General features: G+C 37.5%; 1 pseudogene; it reads right to left on the bottom strand.

Annotated features, from left to right (window-relative positions):
* Positions 1 to 10,260: 10,260 nt before the first annotated feature.
* LOC132904092 (uncharacterized) lies at positions 10,261 to 14,268 on the bottom strand (annotated as a pseudogene).
* Between the last annotated feature and the right edge of the window lie 149 nt (positions 14,269 to 14,417).

The raw sequence follows: 14,417 nt of genomic DNA, 5'->3' as shown, positions 1-14,417 counted from the left end.
TATTTAGTTCCCGTGGTTTAGATATTTATTTTTTGCCCAACCGATACGAGATGGCGCCTCATGAGAATTTAAGACATAACACAATTGTAGCCGCTGGCAAAATTTTTAATTAATTATATAATTAAAACTTCTTTTATATCTCGAATTTAAGAAATAACGCGATTGTAGCCGCTGGCAAAATTAGATAGTACCGATGCTTGCAGCATCGGTACTTATTCGGTAGAGTTCCTTAATTCACTTTCGGCATCTGGACTGCCCGCGCATACAATTGCTCTAAAAGTAGACATTCCATTTTGTAATGGGACTGCCTTAAAGTGGTGTCGCTTCATAACTTTATAATAGAAGCTAAAATTCTTACTGGTTGTGCAGCTGGTGAAATTGTTTTTATACCGCGCATTCCCCTCATTCCTAACAACTTTCCATTTCAAATTAAGCGTGTACAGTTTCCAATGGCTATATGTTTCGCGATGACAATTAACAAATCGCAAGGTCAAACACTTGGAGCAGCCGGAGTCGACCTCAGGACGATTTGCTTCTCACACGGACAGCTCTACGTCGCTTGTTCGCGGGTCACCAGCTGTGACAGTTAATTTGTGATGTCTCCAATGGGCAAGACAGCAAATGTTGTAAACAAAGAGATAGGTACTTTAACTTTCCATTATTATAATTTCCTTTTTTTGTCTTTAGAATTTATTCGTTTTTTAACAGCTGCGCTTCCGAGCTTTGCTTTTGTAAGAAAAATAAACTATGTTCTATTCCAGGCATTATTCTTCCCGTGTACGTAAGTTTCATCAAAATCCATCCAATAGAATTTGCGTGATTGAATAGCATCCTCAAACAAGCACTCACGTAGGTACATCAATTTTTTTGCATAATCTATACTAACATTATAAAGCTGAAGAGTTTGTTTGTTTGAACGCGCTAATCTTAGGAACTACTGATTCGAAATGAAAAATTATTTTTGCGTTGAATATACCATTTATCGAGGAAGGCTTTAGGCTATAAAACATCACGCTGCAACTTTAACGAGAAAACAAAAAATGGACTATATGAAAAAAAACGGGGAAAATTATTCATCCTTGAGGGCTTCAATGATGCTCAAAATAACAATTCCACGCGGACGAAGTCGCGGGCACAGCTAGTATTATATTATATTATATTATATTATATTACGTTTTTTTTCATATAGTCCATTTTTTGTTTTCTCGTTAAAGTTGCAGCGTGATGTTTTATAGCCTAAAGCCTTCCTCGATAAATGGTATATTCAACGCAAAAATAATTTTTCATTTCGAATCAGTAGTTCCTAAGATTAGCGCGTTCAAACAAACAAACTCTTCAGCTTTATAATGTTAGTATAGATTATGCAAAAAAATTGATGTACCTACGTGAGTGCTTGTTTGAGGATGCTATTCAATCACGCAAATTCTATTGGATGGATTTTGATGAAACTTACGTACACGGGAAGAATAATGCCTGGAATAGAACATAGTTTATTTTTCTTACAAAAGCAAAGCTCGGAAGCGCAGCTGTTAAAAAACGAATAAATTCTAAAGACAAAAAAAGGAAATTATAATAATGGAAAGTTAAAGTACCTATCTCTTTGTTTACAACATTTGCTGTCTTGCCCATTGGAGACATCACAAATTAACTGTCACAGCTGGTGACCCGCGAGCAAGCGACGTAGAGCTGTCCGTGTGAGAAGCAAATCGTCCTGAGGTCGACTCCGGCTGCTCCAAGTGTTTGACCTTGCGATTTGTTAATTGTCATCGCGAAACATATAGCCATTGGAAACTGTACACGCTTAATTTGAAATGGAAAGTTGTTAGGAATGAGGGGAATGCGCGGTATAAAAACAATTTCACCAGCTGCACAACCAGTAAGAATTTTAGCTTCTATTATAAAGTTATGAAGCGACACCACTTTAAGGCAGTCCCATTACAAAATGGAATGTCTACTTTTAGAGCAATTGTATGCGCGGGCAGTCCAGATGCCGAAAGTGAATTAAGGAACTCTACCGAATAAGTACCGATGCTGCAAGCATCGGTACTAATAATTTTGCCAGCGGCTACAATCGCGTTATTTCTTAAATTCTCGTGGCGCCATCTCGTATCGGATGGTCAAAAAATAAATATCTAAACCACGGGAACTAAATCAATGGTGAAATGGTAAGTACTGGCGTTACTACATGTGTGTTATTCCTGCTAATCTTGAGGAGCATGGCAACCGTCGCCGATGCGGGGCGCGTCAAACTACCTACATAAAAAAAAATTCTTCTCAAAGATGTGGTGAAACGGTAAGTGCTGGCGAAACTGAATCAATGAATAAAAGAAGTTTTAATTATATAATTAATTAAAAATTTTGCCAGCGGCTACAATTGTGTTATGTCTTAAATTCTCATGAGGCGCCATCTCGTATCGGTTGGGCAAAAAATAAATATCTAAACCACGGGAACTAAATAAATAAACAAAGCAAAATTAATTTAATCAATAAAATGCTATTTTTTCAATCATAATAAATATGATAATTAATTATTTATAGCTTTTTATATCGATTCAAAAATGACGAAGTTCCATACAAACTTGCACCCCCTATTTCATCCCCTTGGGATAGAATTTCAGGATAAAAAGTAGGCTATATTCTAATCCAGGTTACTAACTATATCTGTGCCGAATTTCGTTCAGATCCGTTTGGTAGATTTTGCGTGATGCGCGTACAAACATACAGACAGACAGACGGACAGACAGACAGACAAAAATTTAAAAAAAAAATGTTTTGCCTTCTATTGACCCTAAAAAGACCCCTTACAATATTTTTTCTTAAATATCTTCAATGTACAGACAATGTTCAGTTACAGTTTTATTATATGTATGGATGTATGGATAATATAATATAATATAATATAATATAATATAATATAATATAATATAATATAATATAATATAATATAATATAATATAATATAATATAATATAATATAATATAATATAATATAATATAATATAATATAATATAATATAATATAATATATAATTTTCTGGACATTAGCAAAGAAACATAATTTCCAAGTTTCTCAATTCTGGTGGAAAGAGGAATTAAATCAATCCATAAATACAGTTTTAGATAGTACCGATGCTACAACTTATCCGGTAGAGTTCCTTTATTCACTTTCGGCATCTGGACTGCCCGCGCATACAATTGCACTAAAAGTAGGCATTCCAATTATGTTGCTACGCAACTTAACCCCGCCGGAACTTTGTAATGGGATTCGTCTTAAAGTGATGTCGCTTCAGAACAATATTATAGAAGCTGAAATACTTACTGGTTGTGCAGCTGGTGAAATTGTTTTTATACTGCGCATTCCCCTCATTCCCAACAACTTTCCATTTCAATTTAAGCGTGTGCAGTTTCCAGTGGCTATATGTTTCGCGATGACAATTAACAAATCGCAAGGTCAAACGCTTGGAGCAGCCGGAGTCGACCTCAGGACGAATTGCTTCTCACACGGACAGTTCTACGTCGCTTGCTCGCGGGTCACTAGCTGTGACAGTTTATTTGTGATGTCTTCAATGGGCAAGACAGCAAATGTTGTATACAAAGAGATACTTTAACTCTCTATTATTATAATTTCCTTTTTTTGTCTGTAGAATTTATTAGTTTTTTAACACCTCCGTCCCGGGACTTTGCTTTTGTAGGAAAAATAAACTATGTTCTATTCCAGGCATTATTCTTCCCGGGTACGTAAGTTTCATCAAAATCCATCCAGTAGAATTTGCGTGATTGAATAGCATCCTCAAACACGCACTCACGTAGGTACATCTATTTTTTTTGCATAATATTAGTTTATGTCAATGCAAGGCTCTTTATCTAAGCAATCTTTTTATGGAAGCGAAATTAACGCAGGCGAAGCCGCGGGCAAAAGCTAGTATAAAATAAAATATGTACATACTGTACAAATTATGTCAAGATCATGTCAAAAATACACAAGCATTTAAGAGGCCATTATGTCCAGCTCGGGCCACACATGTTTATGATTAATATAGGGGAAGTCCCCCAGTGGCGGACACCTAAGGTTATTTAAAAATGAAATATAAAATATTTAAGGAATGTTTATAAAATTATGACTTATATTAGATAACAAAGTTAGAAATCAAATTAATTTCACAAAAATGCAACCTCTGCAAAAAAATAATTAATACTATCAAACAAACTTTGGTAACAAAAAACATAATTTTAAAAAGTGGCACCTAGTACCGGACGAATATTTGTGCACGCAATTGACACCAGTTTCATCACAGTTATAAATTCTTGAGGGTGTGAATGTTGTACTGTTTCATCAGCTTTTCAAGGTTGTCGTAGAAGAGATCCACTCGTGGTTTGTTAAATCCTACGGGGCGCATCATGCTTGTCGATTCCGGTGTTCTCAACGAAATGTCAGAATGCCTTTTCATGAAGTCGCAATTTTTTATTGCGACTTTTATTTTTTATTATCAACACTGCCTTTTTCTTTATTAAATCGATGAGGAATCTTCATGACTTCAGCTAAGTCGTATGCTAATTTTGGTAACTTCTTTTTCATGAGCGGCATGCATCTATTCGATAAATCTTTAATGTGGTCCACCAAGACTTCTTCATACTCTGCTGAGAGGGTGTTAGTGAACCTACCTAACTTTGGTTTCATTGTTACTTCTTCTCGATTTAGGGCCTTTATTTAATCATGTATAGTGCTTTTAGGAATATTGTATCGCATTGCAATTTGTCTTACACTCAGTTCTTTTGACATAACCTTATCAATAGCAGTTTGTAAGCTCTGTGGATCCCAGGATCCTTTCTTTTTCTTCTCTTCCATTTTAACTATCTTCTTTCTTCTATACTCTACAACAATATTAAATAATTAGAATAAAATCCGTAATTTCTTACAAGAAATATTAATATGTTTACTGTCCGGCACTAAGGGACGACTTAGTGTCCGGTGCTAAGGGACACACATTTTCGTTCATTAGATGGTACCTACTAAAATTGTTTAAAAGATGTAATAATATTCTACCATTTTACGGATAACAATCGAGTACTGATTTTATCTTTGAATACCACTCAAATGTAAATGCATAAATATACTAGAATTACTTACATTGATATTTAGGTGACGCCGTGATTTCGAGCCTAAAACAGCAAATGGTTACTCCTGCCGCGGCCGTGTGCGTCACTGGCGAGGCGCGGCGCGTGATCTTGTACTTGTTGGCCCCAGCACCCCTTTCACTTGTATTTTGAATCGAACTGATTTATACTCGCTTGAATAGTACGAGTGTCCGGCGCTAGGTGCCGTCCGGCGATACGGGACTTCCCCCTAATCATCCGTGCTGTAATAGGCTTTCCTACAAAGCTCAACTTTAATATACTGTTTGAATTTTCTATCATTCATTTCAAGAACACTTTTTGGTAATTTATTATAAAACTAGCTGTGCCCGCGACTTCGTCCGCGTGGAATTGTTATTTTGAGCATCATTGAAGCCCTCAAGGATGAATAATTTTCCCCGTTTTTTTTTCATATAGTCCATTTTTTGTTTTCTCGTTAAAGTTGCAGCGTGATGTTTTATAGCCTAAAGCCTTCCTCGATAAATGGTATATTCAACGCAAAAATAATTTTTCATTTCGAATCAGTAGTTCCTAAGATTAGCGCGTTCAAACAAACAAACTCTTCAGCTTTATAATGTTAGTATAGATTATGCAAAAAAATTGATGTACCTACGTGAGTGCTTGTTTGAGGATGCTATTCAATCACGCAAATTCTATTGGATGGATTTTGATGAAACTTACGTACACGGGAAGAATAATGCCTGGAATAGAACATAGTTTATTTTTCTTACAAAAGCAAAGCTCGGAAGCGCAGCTGTTAAAAAACGAATAAATTCTAAAGACAAAAAAAGGAAATTATAATAATGGAAAGTTAAAGTACCTATCTCTTTGTTTACAACATTTGCTGTCTTGCCCATTGGAGACATCACAAATTAACTGCCACAGCTGGTGACCCGCGAACAAGCGACGTAGAGCTGTCCGTGTGAGAAGCAAATCGTCCTGAGGTCGACTCCGGCTGCTCCAAGTGTTTGACCTTGCGATTTGTTAATTGTCATCGCGAAACATATAGTCATTGGAAACTGTACACGCTTAATTTGAAATGGAAAGTTGTTAGGAATGAGGGGAATGCGCGGTATAAAAACAATTTCACCAGCTGCACAACCAGTAAGAATTTTAGCTTCTATTATAAAGTTATGAAGCGACACCACTTTAAGGCAGTCCCATTACAAAATGGAATGTCTACTTTTAGAGCAATTGTATGCGCGGGCAGTCCAGATGCCGAAAGTGAATTAAGGAACTCTACCGAATAAGTACCGATGCTGCAAGCATCGGTACTATCTAATTTTGCCAGCGGCTACAATCGCGTTATTTCTTAAATTCGAGATATAAAAGAAGTTTTAATTATATAATTAATTAAAAATTTTGCCAGCGGCTACAATTGTGTTATGTCTTAAATTCTCATGAGGCGCCATCTCGTATCGGTTGGGCAAAAAATAAATATCTAAACCACGGGAACTAAATAAATAAACAAAGCAAAATTAATTTAATCAATAAAATGCTATTTTTTCAATCATAATAAATATGATAATTAATTATTTATAGCTTTTTATATCGATTCAAAAATGACGAAGTTCCATACAAACTTGCACCCCCTATTTCATCCCCTTGGTATAGAATTTCAGGATAAAAAGTAGCCTATATTCTAATCCAGGTTACTAACTATATCTGTGCCGAATTTCGTTCAGATCCGTTCGGTAGATTTTGCGTGATGCGCGTACAAACATACAGACAGACAGACGGACAGACAGACAGACAAAAATTAAAAAAAAAAATGTTTTGCCTTCTATTGACCCTAAAAAGACCCCTTACAATATTTTTTCTTAAATATCTTCAATGTACAGACAATGTTCAGTTACAGTTTTATTATATGTATATGGACTTATACAATTATTATAAAATCTTATACAATTAATCAGAAATGATTTCCCTACCTTAGCCAGCCGATGTGCTGGGATCGACAACTTGTAATTGTTCCGCAGTGATCTATTAGTACATTCACCTACTTTTTTGAAAGAGTAAGTTTTTCCTAACATGCATGATGTTATCGAATATGTATTGGGAGGGCAAAGTTAAAATATTTAGGTTTTTGAAAAAATCTCAAAGGGAATCTCTTTGTTTAAGACCGTAGATATATCGAATTGCCCTTTTTTGTAAAATGAAAATAGTTTGTATGTCTGCTGCTGATCCCCAAAGCAGTAGACCATATGACATTAAACATACATACATACATACATACATATAATCACGTCTATATCCCTTGCGGGGTAGACAGAGCCTACAGTCTTGTAAAGACTGATAGGCCACGTTCAGCTATTTGGCTTTAAGATAGGATTGAGATTCAAATAGTGACAGGTTGCTAGCCCATCGCCTAAAAGAAGAATCCCAAGTTTATAAGCCTACCCCTTAGTCGGCTTTTACGACATCCATGGGAAAGAGATGGAGTGGTCCTATTCTTTTTTGTATTGGTGCCGGGAACCACACGGCACTGAGCCAATGACATTAAACTATGAAAATAACTAAAATATACTAGCTTAGCAGTTGCCACATCCGTCAAATGCCTAATACGACGAATAGCGTATGCTGCAGAACTAAGCCTTTTAGAAAGTTTTAAAATGTGAGCATGCCATTTCAAATTTGAATCTAATGTTATTCCTAAGAAAGTAGTACTATCAACAAAATCTAATCTTTTACTACTTATACTAATATCCACATTTGCCTGCCGCACATTGGGAAGTGTAAACTTAATGCATTGAGTCTTATTTGCATTTAATAGTAAGTTGTTGATTGTAAACCAGTTAGAGATGGCGGCTAAAGTGCTATTCACATCATCACAGATTTCGCTACGGCGGTTCATTTTAAAAATTAGTGACGTATCATCTGCAAACAACACGATGCCAGTCTGTTTCTCAATCATACAAGGCAGGTCGTTGATATATATCAGAAAGAGAAAAGGTCCCAAAATGGAACCTTGCGGTACCCCAATTTTTACCGTCGCTCCTTTCGATTTTGTATTATTTAAATCTACCATCTGTAATCTATCACTAAGATATGATTTAATTAGTTCAACGGCAGCAGTATCGAACCCGTAATGAGCGAGCTTGAGCAGAAGAGTTCTATGATCTACGCAATCAAATGCTTTGGTCAGATCGCAAAACACTCCGATGGCATCCTGCAAGTCTTCCCATGCATTGAGAATATGAGTGACAAGAGCCACACCTGCATCTGTTGTACATTTCCCCTCAGTAAAGCCGTATTGCTGACTATGAAATAATTTATTAGACTTAAAGTAACGCTGCATTTGATTAAGCATGACTCTCTCGAACACCTTGCTCATAATTGGTAAAATTGAGATTGGTCTATAATTACCAGGATCAGATTTTTCACCTTTCTTGAATAATGGAATTAGTTTACTATACTTCATTAAATTTGGAAATATCCCTTGGTCAACACAATTATTGAATATATATGCTAAGTCCCCAGCTATAATATTTATAATATGACATATCACAACAGCCGACATACCCCAATAATCTTCAGACTTTTTCAGATTAAGTTCTTTAAAGGTATTAATAATGTCAGTAGGGTCAATATTTAAGAATTTAAATTTGGAACTGCAAATGCTGACATTATTTTTAAGTAGTATTTCAGCTTCATTAGGGCATGAGTCAATATTAGAAGTTAATTCCAACGGTATATTTGTAAAAAAAAAAAATATGTTGAAAAGAAACAAATTGTTTTTATCGGTGAAAGATAGGTTTTTTCGTTTTTTACCGTTTTATTGGTTTGTTACATTGAAATACATCAGAATAAAACCTTGGGGAAATATAGTTTCATTGAGATTTTCGTCGTTTGTTTAAAATAAAAAAAAACGATTGGAAAAAAACATGTTTAATTACCAATTTTTAAAACAATTATGCATATTGTAAGGTAATCTTGCTCATTAATCAGATACAAACTCATTGTCGCTTTCTAAAGAATCAAAAATACAAGGCTCAAATTCAAATGATTTAGATTGCATTAAATGTAAATTTGATCAAACGTATACAAGTTTATTAACTCTTTCTGAAAGAAGTCGATTCCTGTCTCTTGTATGCGTTCGACCAAATATAGACCAGTTTCTTTCAGACGCTGCAGATGATGGCGAAACACTCAATAATCTTGTAGCAACACTCATGAGTAGTTTAGACTGACAAAATCCTTTCCACCAGTCTCGGGGGTGCAAATTATTTACTGGTTGCCAAATTATGTCATTGGACCAAAAACCGCTTTTAGCCTGATATTCAGCAAAATTCGACATTATTTCAGGAGTGTTCAGGAGTGGTTTGTAAAATATCAGCAAGCTTAGCTATATACTGAGACACTTGTAAGAACTCGTTGTCAGTTATGGACTCTTAATATGGATAGATGGAATTATGAAATCTGGGATCAAGTAAATACGCGGCCAAATGAATAGGTTGAATACAAAATAATCTGCGTTCTTCAATGTACTTCAAAATTATATCTTTTTTCTCAGATTCCAAGTTATATATTGCTTCTGATATGGGCGATAACATCTTTTCCATAACTTTTAATTTTGACCACAATGAATCGGCCAATATTATTTGCTCGTATAGGGATCGATCTGAATATCTTGATCGATTACTAAAGCTGATAAAGCATCGCGGTTTGCCAATAATGATTTAAAGGTCAGAATAGACCCTGCCCATCTTGTCTATTACTAGGCAGTTTCAGGGTTAAGTATTGACTTCCGTACTTTTCTCTTTGTTTTACTTCAAATGTGCCTAAGCAAACATGTCTTTTAATAATATGTTTCACAGTTTTCTTGCATTCCTGATATATCGGAGCTTAATAAAATAACCGCTTTGCTTCAATGCTGGTTTATTACTGAATAGATACCCGCAAGACTTGACATAAGGAGTAATCAAAACTACATACAGTACAACTCCCTCCAACATTAATTTGGAAACCTGTAACAATAATATCACTAACTAATCTAATTATCAACTAAAAAACTGACACTGCTCTGCTCATCCTTATATAATATATATGTTTTAAATCTAAATAACAAATCAATATACCTAATTATCTACAATCTCGGCTTGTCTGCTTGAAAAACGAATGAGGAGCCTACGGTTCAAAGAAAACCGTTGGTTTCCGAACTCTTTTAGAACGTCTAGCAATATCTTCATTTAAATTACTTTGTTTGTCGTTAGTCGCCGAAACTACCTCATTCTGATTTTCACTCAGCTCCGATGCTTGAGCTTGAATCACATTTCCCTCACAAGCCTCTGCCCACACTTCCCCATCTTCTTGGTCTCTCTCACACCGAGTATCACCTCCACCACCGGACATTACCGACATCTCTCCCCCCTCAACATAAGTAGGCAGATCAGGGCTATGTGCTGATGCCGGCGCGAGCTGTGGCGGCGCCGCGGCGGACGCGGGCGCGAGCTGCGGGGCGCGCGAGTCGGGCGCCGGGGCAGGCGTTGAGGACACGCTCGGGTCAGACAATAAACACGTATCTGGACCGGCCGTGTCCCCGTCGTCGTCGCTTATCATATCATTATTTGTAACATTAGCCTTAGTTAACTTCCTTATTTGATCTATATGTCTATAACCATAACTATTATAATCCTTAAAATAAATTTCATACATTCTTGAACCCACAACTTTGTTTATAATGCCTGTACACCAAATACCTTTTCTAGCAACAAACCATCTCGCCCATACTGCTTCACCTACTATGAAGCGTCTACTAGGCTTTAATAATGCTGACTCATTGTTTACAATGTCATCGGGCTTCGAGTTTTGTGGCAAGATAAGATCTAATCTGCATCTCAGATTGCGACCTAACATAAGTTCAGCTGGAGTTGAACCTGTAGCACAATGAACAGTATTCCTATAACTAAACAAATAGCTCTGTAATTTTTCTAAAATTTTCCTTTGACACAAGTTGCTCTCCAAAAACATACATTTTAACATTTTTTTACAAGTTTTGACAGAATTTTCTGCTTGGCCATTACTAGCTAGGTGGTAGATAGGCGATGTTAAATATTTAATACCATCAGATTTACAGAATGTATGAAATTCAGCCGAATTAATTTTTACATCATTGTCAGATACAATAACCTTAGGCAAACCAAACCTACAAAACATTTCTCTTAGTTTTTGTATCAATGCGAATGTAGAAGTGCCACGTTCCATATAAATACATTCCAACCATTTGGAAAATGCATCAATAACAATTAAATATATAGCCTGTCCTAAAGCCATGTAGTCAATGTGAATGCGATGCCAGGGTGCCGAGGGGCGCGGCCAGGGCGCGGGGGCCGCTCGCGGCGGAGCACTGCGCACTGCGGAGCAAGCTGCGCAGGCGCCGACCCACCGCTCAATGTCGGCGTCGATCCCCGGCCACCACATTCTACTACGAGCCGCGCTTTTAGTTTTAACTACACCGAAATGTGCTGAGTGAAGCTCTTTTAACATTCTTTCTCTAAAAATATCCGGAACGACAACCCTATGTCCGCGAAACAAACAATCATTGATAACCTCCAAGTCAGTTTTACATTGAAAATAAGGCACAATATTCTTACATTTAACTTTCCTAGGCCAACCAATTTTCATGTATTTATCAGATTGTATGGCACGTTTTAAATCTGAAAATAGAACCGGTTCCGCTCTTTCTTCAAGGAAAAGAAAATATTTAGAATTTGCGTCTTGCTCGCCTTCGTTGTTAACTGATACTGGCAATGGAGATCGAGAAAAATAATCCGCCACGTCGTTACTTTTGCCATCTATGTACTTGACTGTATAATTATATGCGGACAATATTATGGCATACCTCTGCAGACGTAAGGCTGCTGTTACCGAAACCCCTTTGTTTTTATCAAAAATTGACAACAACGGCCTATGGTCGGTTTTTAATATAAAAGGTTCACTGCGACCATAGATGTATTGATGAAAATGCCTAACTCCAAAAATTATAGCCGTTGCTTCCTTCTGTATCTGGCTATAATTTTTTTCGCTCTTTGACAAGGATCGCGACGCGAAGGCAATCGGTCGCTCGCGCCCGTTGGCGTCCTGATGAGCCAGCACGGCGCCGAGGCCGGCGGGGCCCGCGTCCACCGTCAGTACGAGCGGCGCGGACGGGTCAAAATGAGCAAGTACCCGCTCGCTAGCTAGGATCCGTTTGACTTCTTTAAACGCCTCCTCTTGACGCTCCCCCTATTGCCATATTGCGTCCGTGCGAAGAAGTTCATGCAACGGATTTAATAAGGCTGATGCATTCGGTATGAAGTTCCTATAATAATTTACGATTCCTAGGAAACGTTTTACGCCTAACATATCAGTAGGTGCCGGAGCACAAACGATAGCTTCCACTTTGGTTGGACACGTTCTTAGGCCATTTTTATCTATGACATACCCTAAGTAGGTTACGCTCTCCTGAAAAAAAAACAACATTTTTCTTTCTGTAGCCGTAAGCCTGCATCGTCTAACCTACTTAAAACCTCGTGAAGTCTAGACAAATGAGACTCTTTATTCGGCCCAGTAATACAGACGTCGTCCAGCCAGATACTACTAATTTTGAGTAGCACTCCCCCCCCACCAATTTTGGAAAACACCTCTTCAATTCTAGGTAATGGGTACTTATCAATTTCCAGGTCCTTATTTAGAGTGCATGAAAAATCGCCTGCAATTTTTAGTTTACCATTCTCCTTTAATACCGGAACAATCGGCGTAGCATAATCGGAATAACAAACCGGTTTTAAAATGCCTACACTCACGAGCCGGTCGAGCTCTGCGCTCACCTTATCTTTGAGAGCGAAGGGAACGGTACGAGGTTTGAAAAATTTTGCCGATGCTTTGTCTTTAAGTTTTAAATCAATTTCAAACCTATTAAAAGACCCCAACTCATCTTTCCACAGGTTTGGGAACTGTATCAATAGACGTGGCAATTCTTTGCAGATTTTATTATCAGTTATCATATAATTTTTTATAGCAAAATAAATTTTAAATTTCGCCATAAAGTCACGACCCAAGAGAGGGGGTCCGCCATTTTTAAATACATACATTTTAATTTCATGTACAGATTTATTATATTTAACTTTCGCAATAAAATATCCCAGGGGGATGATTTTGTGTCCATTGTAAAGACACATATTTACATCGCTCTTAAACAATTTTAGGTTAGAAAAATGCTGCACATATAATGTACTTGAAATAATTGAACTCCCCGACCCAGAATCTAACTCCATACACATATCTACATCGTTTATCCTAACTGATAATTTAATCGGTTTATTGACCACATACCTCATGTTGAATAATTCACATTCACTGCAATCCTCTCGATCCGAGCCCACATTTTCCGGCACGAATTTATGCACATTTGACTTTTTAACTACGCACATCCTTTTAAGGTGACCTTTTTGACCACAAACAAGGCACTTGTAATTTTTGGATCTACACTTAGAACCATCGTGATTCCTGTAACCGCACACCGCGCAACGCACTTCATTATCATCGACCTTACGACCGCCTCCCTGACGGCCGCTGCTACCCGCGCCTCCGCCGCCGCGCGTCGATGATCCCCTGCATAGAACACGGACTCCTCCTTGATATCAGCTGCCCCTGCGCCACCTGCGACGCTAGCGCGTGCCTGACGGACACACGCTGCTTTTTGAATCTGCTTCAAACAGACGGTCGCGCTCCCGTCCTGTTCCAAAGCCCAAAACGAAACGGTCCCGCAGCACGGTATGGAGTTCCGTTCCAAAATCGCAATATACCGCCAGCCCACGTAGCCTCGCAGCCCAATCTTCGATGCTCTCGCCATCCGATTTTACCGCGTAGCGCATAGAACTTCGCTCTGTCAACGAACGTCGACCTTTTTGGCGTAAAATGCGTGTTGAGTAACTTCACCAGCTCACTATAGTTTGATTCTTTAAGCTTATTCGGATGCACAAGGCACCGAACCAGACGGTAGGATTCATCCGATAAGTTTGTTAACAGCACTGCACTTTGATTTTCAACCGAAATATTATTCAACTTGATGAATTGCGTCAATTTTCCGTAAAAAACTTCCCATTCGTGAATTTTATGATCAAAAATCGTAAGATTTCCAATTATTGTCGACATTTTGTTTTTTTTTTTTTTAAATTACGTGGGTAGTGATGCCTCGTCGCCAGATGATATATCGGAGCTTAATAAAACAACCGCTTTGCTTCAATGCTGGTTTATTACTGAATAGATACCCGCAAGACTTGACATAAGGAGTAATCAAAACT

The sequence above is a fragment of the Amyelois transitella genome, chromosome W, assembly GCF_032362555.1.
Source record: "Amyelois transitella isolate CPQ chromosome W, ilAmyTran1.1, whole genome shotgun sequence".
NCBI classification, from domain to species: domain Eukaryota; kingdom Metazoa; phylum Arthropoda; class Insecta; order Lepidoptera; family Pyralidae; genus Amyelois; species Amyelois transitella.
Note: the sequence above shows the minus strand (reverse complement) of the source record. Positions and strands in the feature narration are given on the sequence as shown.